The following is a 10,425-nucleotide window of genomic DNA, read 5'->3' on the forward strand; positions in this document are numbered from 1 at the left end:
GGGGAAGTCAGGGGCACTGGCGGGAAAGCAAGTGGAGCAGGGGCTCAGGTGGTGGCGACGTTCCTCAGCAAAAGACTTTCCCCCTGGGCCTCAGTAAAATTGCCAAGCGTTGACCAGTCCCCGGTGATAAAAAGGTTGGGGACCACTGGCTTAGAGAGGTCCTTCGTTGCTCATTGCCAGATTACCTGGGTCCCAGCTGGAGCAGGTGGTTGCCCTAGAGAGGGATTACCAAAGTCAACTACCATCCCACCCCACTAGTCAGCTAGACACATGGGGCAGATGTGTGACTGCCAGCTCCAGTCACACCAGAAAGCAGCAAATCCTAGTGCTGCAGGCACAGGGGCACTAGATGTCAAGGATGTGGCCTGACAAGCTGGGCAGGTCAGGAGAAAGTTGGACTGGGAGGAAGGATGTGACAGTAGAAGGGTTGCCAGATCAAGGTTAAGAAACTCATGGAGATTTGGGGATGGAGACGAGGGAGGATAGGAAGCTCAGTGGAGTCTACTCTCCAAAGAACCCATTTTCCCCAGGAGAACCAATCTCTGGACAGATGAGCTGTAATTCTAGGGGATCCCCAGATCCCATCTGGAGACTGACATCCCTACTCAACAAGAAGAGGTGAGAGAGGGCAACAATATAAGAAAGCACCATGGATGGGGCAAATGAGGAGTCTGGGGATTTAACAGGGCAGATAAAGATTGGAGAGCCATCCAGCAGAAGATCAAAGAGCAGGAGGTGGAGGACTAAATGTGGGGACATTTTGGTTACATAAAGATGACACTCTCCTTTACTGGGTGGTAGGACCTCGGACCTATGCTTTGTTTTTGTTTTTTTGTTTTTATTCATATTTATATACCACCCTCCCCAAAGGCTCAGGGCGGTTTACATATAACTAAAACTATACATGAGGCCATACATATAATAACTATAACATTCATATTATTAATTGATATAACTGGGTAACAGTATTACCTAAACAGTAGTAACTCAAACAGGTCCAGGAGTCTTAGTGGGTTTCTGGGGGGGAGGGGGCAGGGGCCCTGCAGATGTTGGTTGGTTGGCCTGGCCTCAGTCAAATGCCTGGTGGAAAAGCTTTGGGTGCTTTGGGTTAACCATGAGACTGATCCCATGTATGTTCTTATCTGACAAACTAACTAAAGCTGAACCAGATGGCAGATATCAGCTTTGATGTACTACTCCTAGTTAACTTGTGCAATTCAGTCATGTACGACTCTTGGCGATCCCAAGGCACAGCTGTTGCCATGATCCCGATCCCACACCGCCTCCCTCAGCCGTACAATGTTCTGGCTGATGCTCATTTTGATCATGTCTAACCACAGTGTTCTTTGTCGGCCTGATTTCCTTTTTCCACTGACCAATCCTAGCATAATTCCTTTCTCTTCTGAGTTGGATTGCATGATATGGCCAAAATAAGTAAGCTAAGGTTTCAGAATTTTGCCTACCAATGATATATCAGACTTCATGCACTGTAGTATTTCCTTGTTTATGACTTTTGCTGTCCATGGAATCCGCAGAAGCCTTCTCCAACACCAGAGTTCAAATGAATTGATTCTTCCCTTGTCCTATTTTTCATCATCCAACTTTCATAGCCATAAGTGTCTATTGGAAATATGATAGATCTAACAAATCTACATTTGGTAGTCAGGCTTATATACTTGCTTTTCTCCGTTTGGTTCAAGCTTGTCATTGCTGAGCGACCTTCACTTTCTGAGCAAAGCAAGAGAAAAAACTGGAACAAAACCACTCTTAAAAATCCATAGAAACATCAAAGAGAAACTGAAGGGAGCCCTGAAGGGAGAAAAATCTTCTAAGTAGAATGAAATAAAAAGCCCAACTCACATGCACAGTGAAAGTGGGGTCAAAAGCAGAATGGGGAAAAAACACAGATGCCCAAATCTCTAGATTTATTGGGGTTTTCAGATCTTTTGTCTAGAGTTTTACAATTATTTTCTGCCATTTACTACAAGTATCCAAGAACAAATTACATATCTTAGAGAATATATTCTTTTCATTGGTTGTTGTTAATTTTTCAAAACCTGTCATTGGGTTCTTTATATAGTTGTGTTTTTAAAAAGATGTTTAACCTGAAGAACCTGTATCTGTTTCTTGGACACAGGCATGTCCACATATTTCTATATCTGAGATCCATTGTCCTCACATACTTGCAGCTGCCATGTACAAGGCTTCCAGAAACACCAGAAAAGTTTGATTGCACTTCACCCTTTTCTTTGCTAAAGGACATTTAGATGTCAGTTGTAGGTTAAAGTTAACAGAAAAAATGATTAACACCACCTGGATAACTTCAGGGTATTCTGGCCTGCTTCTCCTTTTAAGTAGTAGGGATGGCTCAGAGAAGGTATATTAAAAAGTGTACATCTGTGTTTATTCCTACACATAAAATCTGAGGACATGTTGCCTTCATCTTCAGGCTTTCCCATTCCTGACTTGCTGTTTCAGAAAATCAGATTAGGGAAAGGAATATAAAGATCCTAGTCCTTGAGCCTATACCCTGAGCCTGTTGAACATTCCAGCACACAAGAAAGGCACCAATGATACTCCAGCCAATCCTGTCAGGGTTAATCTGCCGTATATACTCGCATATAAGCCGGGGTTTTCAACCCTTTTTTAAAGCTGAAAACGTCCCCATCAGCTTAGATGCAGGTATCGAAAAAAGCTGCCAGACAAGAAAGGAGGGCCGGGAGTGGGAGACAAGTATACTTAACTGAAGAAGCAGATGCAGGAAGAAGCAGAGACGCAGCAAGCCCGGGAGGGACAGTGGGAGGGGAGGGAAGAGCAGTCTCCACCTCCCCCCCCTCACTGCCTTAATGAGGCTAGCATGTGCTGCTACTGCAGGAAGCTCTGAAGCCTCTGTTTCAGAAGGAGAGCACAGAGCAGAAGGAGGAAATGCCCCTAGAGGAACAGAACACCTGGCCAAGAAGGGAATTGGATAAGAAGAAGGATTGGATATAAAAAGACAAGAGGGGAAAGAGGGAGGAGGAGGATGGGAAGAAAAGGGGGGGAAAGAGATCCTGCCGGGAAGGGAAGGGAAGGGAAGGGAAGGGAAGGGAAGGGAAGGGAAGGGAAGGGAAGGGAAGGGAAGGGAAGGGAAGGGAAGGGAAGGGAAGGGAAGGGAAGGGAAGGGAAGGGAAGGGAAGGGAAGGGAAGGGCACTATCCAAACACCAGCCTCAGCTTATATGCGAGTCAATAAGGTTTTCGATCATTTTGTGTTGATATTAGGTGCCTCGGCTTATATGCGAGAATATACGGTACTCTGAACCAGTGTTAAAGTAAATTTTATAATGCAGAAAAATAGCTCTGCTGCATCCAAAATTAAAAAGAGCCACTTAAAAAAACTCCAATAACTAAGAAATGTATGGTGGCATAATCTTTTGTAGTTCCCTCCCCTGTCTTCCTCAGGCTCCACCCCCAAAATCTCCAGGAATTTCCTTTATATGGGCTTATACTAAGAGTGCTTAATTGTAAATCCTTTGAATTTATATTCCTCTTGAATTTGTGTGTCTAACTTTTGAATATTAAAGTATCTTGAATAAATCAGAAATGATGCCTGGTATAATATTTATCAAGATAATAAAGAATGTGGTGCACTGGAGTAATAAGGAAATTAAATATATTCGGCCGCACCATTCTGAGAGGTGCAGTGGCCAGTTTATTAGTGAAACCACTGGTTGGTTACCTATGGACACTGTACACAGAGGTAGGGACACAACATGGCTACCAAGCATAGACACAAAGCCAACATTCCTAGCAATTCTGGCAAAACCAACCAGTCATGGAGTGGCAGCCACTTAAGTCCCTCTGAGCAACACAAATGGGTGTAGCCTATCAACGTCCACCAATGAAGCCAAGATACATCAGCTCTACCTAGACACATGCACCACTGTGATGAGGGCACACAATTACCACCTCAGACCCTCACACACACGCACACAAAATACCCCCTATGTGAACTGCACACAGTAGCCAGCAGAGTGGGGTGGGAACTAAGGGTGTGCATTAGGCTATATCTGAGCCAAAAAATATTCAAAAAAATACCTTATTAACATTAAATATATTCGGCCGCCCCATCCTGGCAACTTTTGCAGCTGGATATAGATTTGAGTATCTTCACAACTATATGAAATGGCCATACCCCCCAGGTGAGCTGTGGGCCCTGCAGGATCTGTCAGCATTCCGCAGGGCCTGTAAAATGGAGCTCTTCCACCAGGTCTATGGTTGAGTGAGGAAGATCTATCGCCCCCCCCCTGGGGTTTTAGTGTATATCGTTCCTTCTCCATTTTCTCCACCGCCTCCGGCAGTAGGGGTGAGAGTGGGATATTTTCTGCCATGTTGGGGGTTTTTGATGTCTTTTATTGAGAGATTTAATGGGATTTTAAGACTATTGTTACCTGCCACGAGCCTGCTAGGGAGTGGCGGGAAATTAATATAATAATAATAATAATAATAATAATAATAATAATAATAATAATAATAATCCTGAAAATATTCCTGAGTTTTCAGGACCACAGGATAGTTAATGATAAAGAACATTTAAAGAGATTGCAGTCTATTGAAACTCATTCTGGGTAAACTCATTTGAAGGGATTGCAAGCCCCTTACACACACATTCAGAGTTCACTTTTGGCTTGGATAATTGCATTTAAAGGGGCTATGAAACCAATGAAGGATGTGGGGTCACCTTCTTTGGGGTCTTATAGAATTGGCCCTCCAGATTCAATCTTTTTGAAACTTGTGAAAGTATTCAGGAGAGGCACCAGGAGTTATGCTGTAAATGTTGTGTCTCTACCTCTAAAAACAGCCTCCCCCCCCCGCCAAGTCCCAGATAGCCTGGATCAATTATCTGGGCCATTCCACACCCGATAAATATAGTGAAATACTCACCTTATGCAGACACCACATTTTTGGCATTTTGCACAACATCACCAACATCCAGCTTCCAAGCAGCAAACCAGTAGTTACAGCCTCCATTTTAAAGCTAGTTGCGGAATGGCATAAAGTGGATTCCCCCAACTAAAAAGCGCAAGGTAGAGGAGAGCAACCAGCAAGCCACATGCTAAGGAAATGTGTGGAGCCAAAGTAGCACTATTTCTGCCTCCAATTCCCACCCTCACACCCACCTCCCTTCTCCCGGGGATGGGTTTGTTTTTTTTTTAAAGCAAATTGCCTGGAGCAACAAATAGGTGTTAAATTGTGCAGGCAAAGCAAAAACTAAATCCCCCCCCCCAGTTAAAACACAAAGCACGGCTCTCTAAATCCCCCCACACACCAAATTGGGAACAAGATTAATTTCTTAAAGATTCAAGGCTCATGATTCCATAAGGGGTGGCATTATAAAAAGCACTACGTACTATGCATAGTCATTTCAATTGAGAAGTTTTACTTTAAAAAAATGAGCGGCCATCGCGGGCCCTTTAAAAGATGGAGAAAGGTGATTGGCTGCCTGGCTTGATTGACAGGCGGAGGAGAATTGCATGTAAAGTGCGTTGCTCTCTTCCACCATTTCAAGCTGGCATGCAGAGTGCTAAGAAGCGCGAGAAGCTGGCAAATGAAAGCGAGAGAGCCAGAAGGAAAATGGGCAGAGGTGCGTTATTTTTTAGGGTTAAACCATTTTGTTGGAGTAATGCGATTTTCCCCCCAATGTGCGGAACTGGCCTCTTGTTGTTGTTGTTATGTGCGAAGTCGTGTCCGACCCATCGCGACCCCATGGACAATGATCCTCCAGGCCTTCCTGTCCTCTACCATTCCCCGGAGTCCATTTAAGTTTGAACTGGCCTCTAGTATACCCTATGAGACCATGATATAATTGTTAAACATTTATAATTGTTAAACAATTATAAAATTGTTTATAATTATAAAATTGTTTATAATTGTTAAACATTGTTAAACATATAATTGTTAAACATTTATCAGGTAATATGACTATATATGGTCATGTCAACCCACACACTCCCTCCCAAAATGGCCAATGATGGGCCTGGAGGGGATGGGAAGGAAAGGGGCTCCAAGTGGGCATATACATAGCTATTCTTCCCACCTATATTCTGCACAATTGTGCTACTACTGGAGGTTATCAAAGCCTGAAGAACATTTCAGGGGTTCCTCAATGGTAACAAAGTTGAGAAAGGCTGCCAAAGAATGGAGAACAGAGCCCAAACAATTCAGGAATATAATAAAATATTGATAATGGGGTGTGTGTGAATATACCAGATCCCACAAAATACGGATTTTTGTTTTTTGTTTTGTTTTGCACACCCTTAGTGGGAACCGTCAGTGTCTTGTAGCTGAATACAACAGAAGTGCAATGGCACCATGAAGACTAACAAAATAATCCTCCTGTGAAGCAGATATGCGTAGAGGAAATTATTGAGAGAAGTCTCATGAAGAACTCACAGGTGTGGCAGAGTAGAGACAGAGAGGGGAGTGCCAGAAGGGCACCGTACGTCTAGGCGATCAGAGCAAGCCTCAACCCTCAACACTAAACAGACGGGGACATGGCTTTTGAACATTCCAAACTTCATTGAATACCAGGGGCAAAATAGTAACGAGCAGGACTGTTAACTCCCTCTGCCCGGCATAGCGTGCCTTTGCTAGCTGCCCCAGGGAGCCACGGGAAGATAGGGCCAGTCCTCTCTATCACAACTTGCTTGTGAGTGGATTGAATGTGCTGGATGGCTATCTGAGCATTCTAACTTGTGCAGGAGCCAGGTTGGAAGGGATGAGAAGGTAGCCCCACAGCAGAGTGGCAGGATCCACACCAGTCATTGTAGCCAGCTCATGCTGCACCAGGAATGTCATCCTCTCTGTCGAATCATTGCCTATATAGATGCCAAACAGGGAAGTAGACAATGATAACAGAGAGCATGGGGTGTATGATCACCTGTGGGACATCAGCTGTGTCTACAGTTCCCTCAGGAGGGGGACTCTATTTGCACAGGTGCCCATCCCACTGATACTAATGCTTCTCCTATGTGGAACTGGATTTCAATTTACTGGTGGTGTTGCATAGGACTACTGTCTTGGAAGGCTATAGGTGTCATAGCTATTTGGGCAGCATTTTCACTCGGCATAGCTGCTTTTTATCCCAGGTGACTGCTGTGATAGTTCCCTGCCTGGAGGGATGTGGGTGCCTTGGAAAGGGACCATGTTGACAGCTTGTTATGGGGCTGCAGGCATCCCTGCCAGCCTTCCCCCATCATAAGCAGTTCTCCCAGGCAGACGGTTCTAGATGTGTAGTCCATTGTATGTTATGGGGCATCGAGGCCTAGAAGATGGATTCATGTGCCATAGAATGCTGCACACTCTAGCATCTGACCTCTGAGCATCCCAGATGAGGGGCTGTGATGGGGTGCAGCGGGGGAGGGTGTGCCTAGCTGCTGGAGGTGTGTGGCTGCCCCACAGTTGTTTCATAAATTACCCTGGGACTTGTGGGCATGACCATGTCTATGGGAGGATCCTGACTTTCCCACCATATGCTAGTGGATTGCAGTAGGGTTTTTACAGACCTAATTTTACACTGGTTCTGCAGGAAGTTACCCTGCTAGGATAGCTTAGGGAGCTAACTTCTGTCACACCCCTTGCTCACTGGCACATGCAATTGCACCCACAGAGCTATGCTGGGGTTCTGCAGCATTGCTATACCACTCTCCAGCTGTGACACAGCACCAGTAGGGTGCTATATCAGCATAGTGACTGCATATCTGGCATCCTGAGTGCTCCCCCTACAGTATTGTGCTGTTCTAATCATTACTCCTTTCTAAATTCACCAAAGTCAATGGGCTTAGAAGGGTGTTACTCCATTTAAGAAAGCTCTGAAATTTTACTTTTGTTCTGAACACTGATGGACTATAAATCTTATACTTTTAATTACAAATATTAAGGCAAATCCTGAATGGAGCTATAGTAAAAATGGATACTGTCCTTAATTAAAATAATAATAATAATAATGATAATGATGATGATGTTTCATATTGGTCACCCAGTGGATGGTGGATATTACAGTATATTACAAATGGGCAAAAATTGCTCTTCAGGTACTGCTAAAATCCAGTAACATAAGGTGATATGGTAGAGCTCTGAGCCTCTTATGCACTGCTTTGGCCTAGTGTTAATCTGGAAGAGTAGATACTTTGACATTTGTGCTGTAAGCCAATTTAAACCAAGCCCATCTAGACCTCCAACGTGAAAATAGTGTAATGGATTACTGTTTCATAAGCAGTTGTAAGCAACAGTTTATTTCATCATATAATTGGTAGGTGATGATCCAGTGATGTAAGCTGTTGTTTCCTACAAAAAAATAAGTACAGTTAAAACAGTTCCTCTTCTGCTAAAACTGGATACACTGGTCCTGGGGCTACTTGCCAAAGTCTACTGCAAGCGGTGGCTTTCCAGTGTCTGTCTAAGAAGGAAACTTATTTGGATTAATAGTCTACTACGCTGGAAATAAAATTGTGGATTGGATGCATGGACACTAAAGATTACTTCATGCAGATTAGCAAACTTATTTACACCTTTACCTTCAAGACCACAATCAGGCAGGAATGGGTTTGCACGTCAGGCCATGATCCTTACGGGTGGACTGTGAATGCTAATCCATATTAGCGATAGTGTGCACATAATCAGTACATGACACTTTCCTCCACATTCAGACATACCAGTAGCTGACAGTATAAAACAAGGAGCCTGTCTTAGCCACACAATACAACTTCATTCAGAAGATACAAAAATTCAGCTTTAAACGAGGGTGTACATGATCTAGGGTTGCCAGCTCTGGGAAATACCTGAAGTCTTTGGGGGTGGAGTCAGGAGAGGGCAGGGACAGACTTCAATGGAGCATAATACTATGGAGTCCACCCCCCAAAGCAGCTGTTTTCTTAAGGGAATTGTTCTCTGTTGAGTGAAGATGAGCTGTAAAACTCGGGGACTCCCAGGTACCACCTGGGGACTGGCATTCCTAGCATGACCATGCATCTGTAAGGCTGCCTTTACACATCCCAGCCAGGGACCAGCATCAGCAAACCCTAAGGTGGGCAGTTGCTGGGGACCAGGACTTCCGGTAGGACCCACTGTCAAGAAATTAATCTATCTGTACAGTTTCTTGTTCTAGCTCCAAACACATTTATTTAGAAATCTAAATAAATAAATAAATTTAGGCCTCAGCCTACTAGGGGCCTAGTAAAGATTAATGTTTTCCCCCTCTTGCAACATAGCAAAGCTGCCTGAAGCTTCAAAGATATAGATAAGGCAGATGTGAGGTAGTCCAACTACCGGTCACACCATTAGGTCAAGAACAAGAGAGGGCACATTCCATCTTCTTAGCAGCTGAGTGGGAGAAAGGTTTTTAGTTGAACCGGACAAAGCTGTAGGACATTATTAGTTAATTGATAAGCTGCACTCATTGGTCAGACCACCTGCTTAAAAACAGGTCTGATGGTCAGGCTGGTTAGTTAGAATCAGGCCAATTACAGTCTAGTTTTGCTCTTAGCTGTTGCTTCAGGCCTTTGTTCTTGGTTGGCTGGTGCATTGCTTAGTGGGTCCTATTGACTGGAAACTGTCTTGAGCTTTGGGACCTCGATAGACTCAGTCTACTTTTCAGTCATGTCTGGAATTTGAGCCATGGTTTCTAAAAGTGCCTAGTTAGGCCTTTAGCTTTGTTATTTTATCCTCACTGTTCATGTTGTGTTTTGACTCATTCTGCACAATTTAAAATAATTTGTTTTGCTTATATTCTTGTGGAGTTCTTGAGTCCAAGAAGCTTCAATCTGACTCCAGAGCTTCAGCTCTCCTTGGCTACAGGTACTAGAGTAACTGTTTTGTAAAACTTGCCATGAAAGTGTTCTACTCTGCAAGAGTGACTCTTGACTTTAGTTCCAAGAGGGCCCGAGGCTTCGCCCTTGGACCCTGGCAGTCTGGATAGTAGACAGGGGTTGGTTGTAATCCTACTCTGGGCTGTGAGAACTCATACTGCCTGGGGTTGGTGACAGAGCATTGGAGTCTTTTGACAATCACTGCTGCTGACTCCCACTTATGAACTCCCCTGCCACTTCTTTACCCATTTTCCTAACTGTCTGGATGCCTCCTTGTCTATGGAAGCCCAGATCATGAACGTTATCCTCCGGGCTTTCTTTCCATCTCTGCCAGGCACAACAGCTTGCGACCCCAGCTCTCCAGCCAGTGCCTGGGGGTTGGCAACCACGGGGAGGGGCCTCGAGAAACACTTCCCCATCCCCGCCCCCATGACTACAATGATTACAACTGAGCTCGCATTTTCCAACGAATTGCCTCGTATAGTCAGGGCGAGGAGGAGACAAGAAGGCCACTCAGAAATCTCTCCTCTCCGTCCGATGTCCTGCGATTGGTTATTCCCCTCTACCTACGTAGCCATCGCC

The sequence above is a fragment of the Paroedura picta genome, chromosome 2 (assembly GCF_049243985.1).
Source record: "Paroedura picta isolate Pp20150507F chromosome 2, Ppicta_v3.0, whole genome shotgun sequence".
Lineage (NCBI taxonomy): Eukaryota > Metazoa > Chordata > Lepidosauria > Squamata > Gekkonidae > Paroedura > Paroedura picta.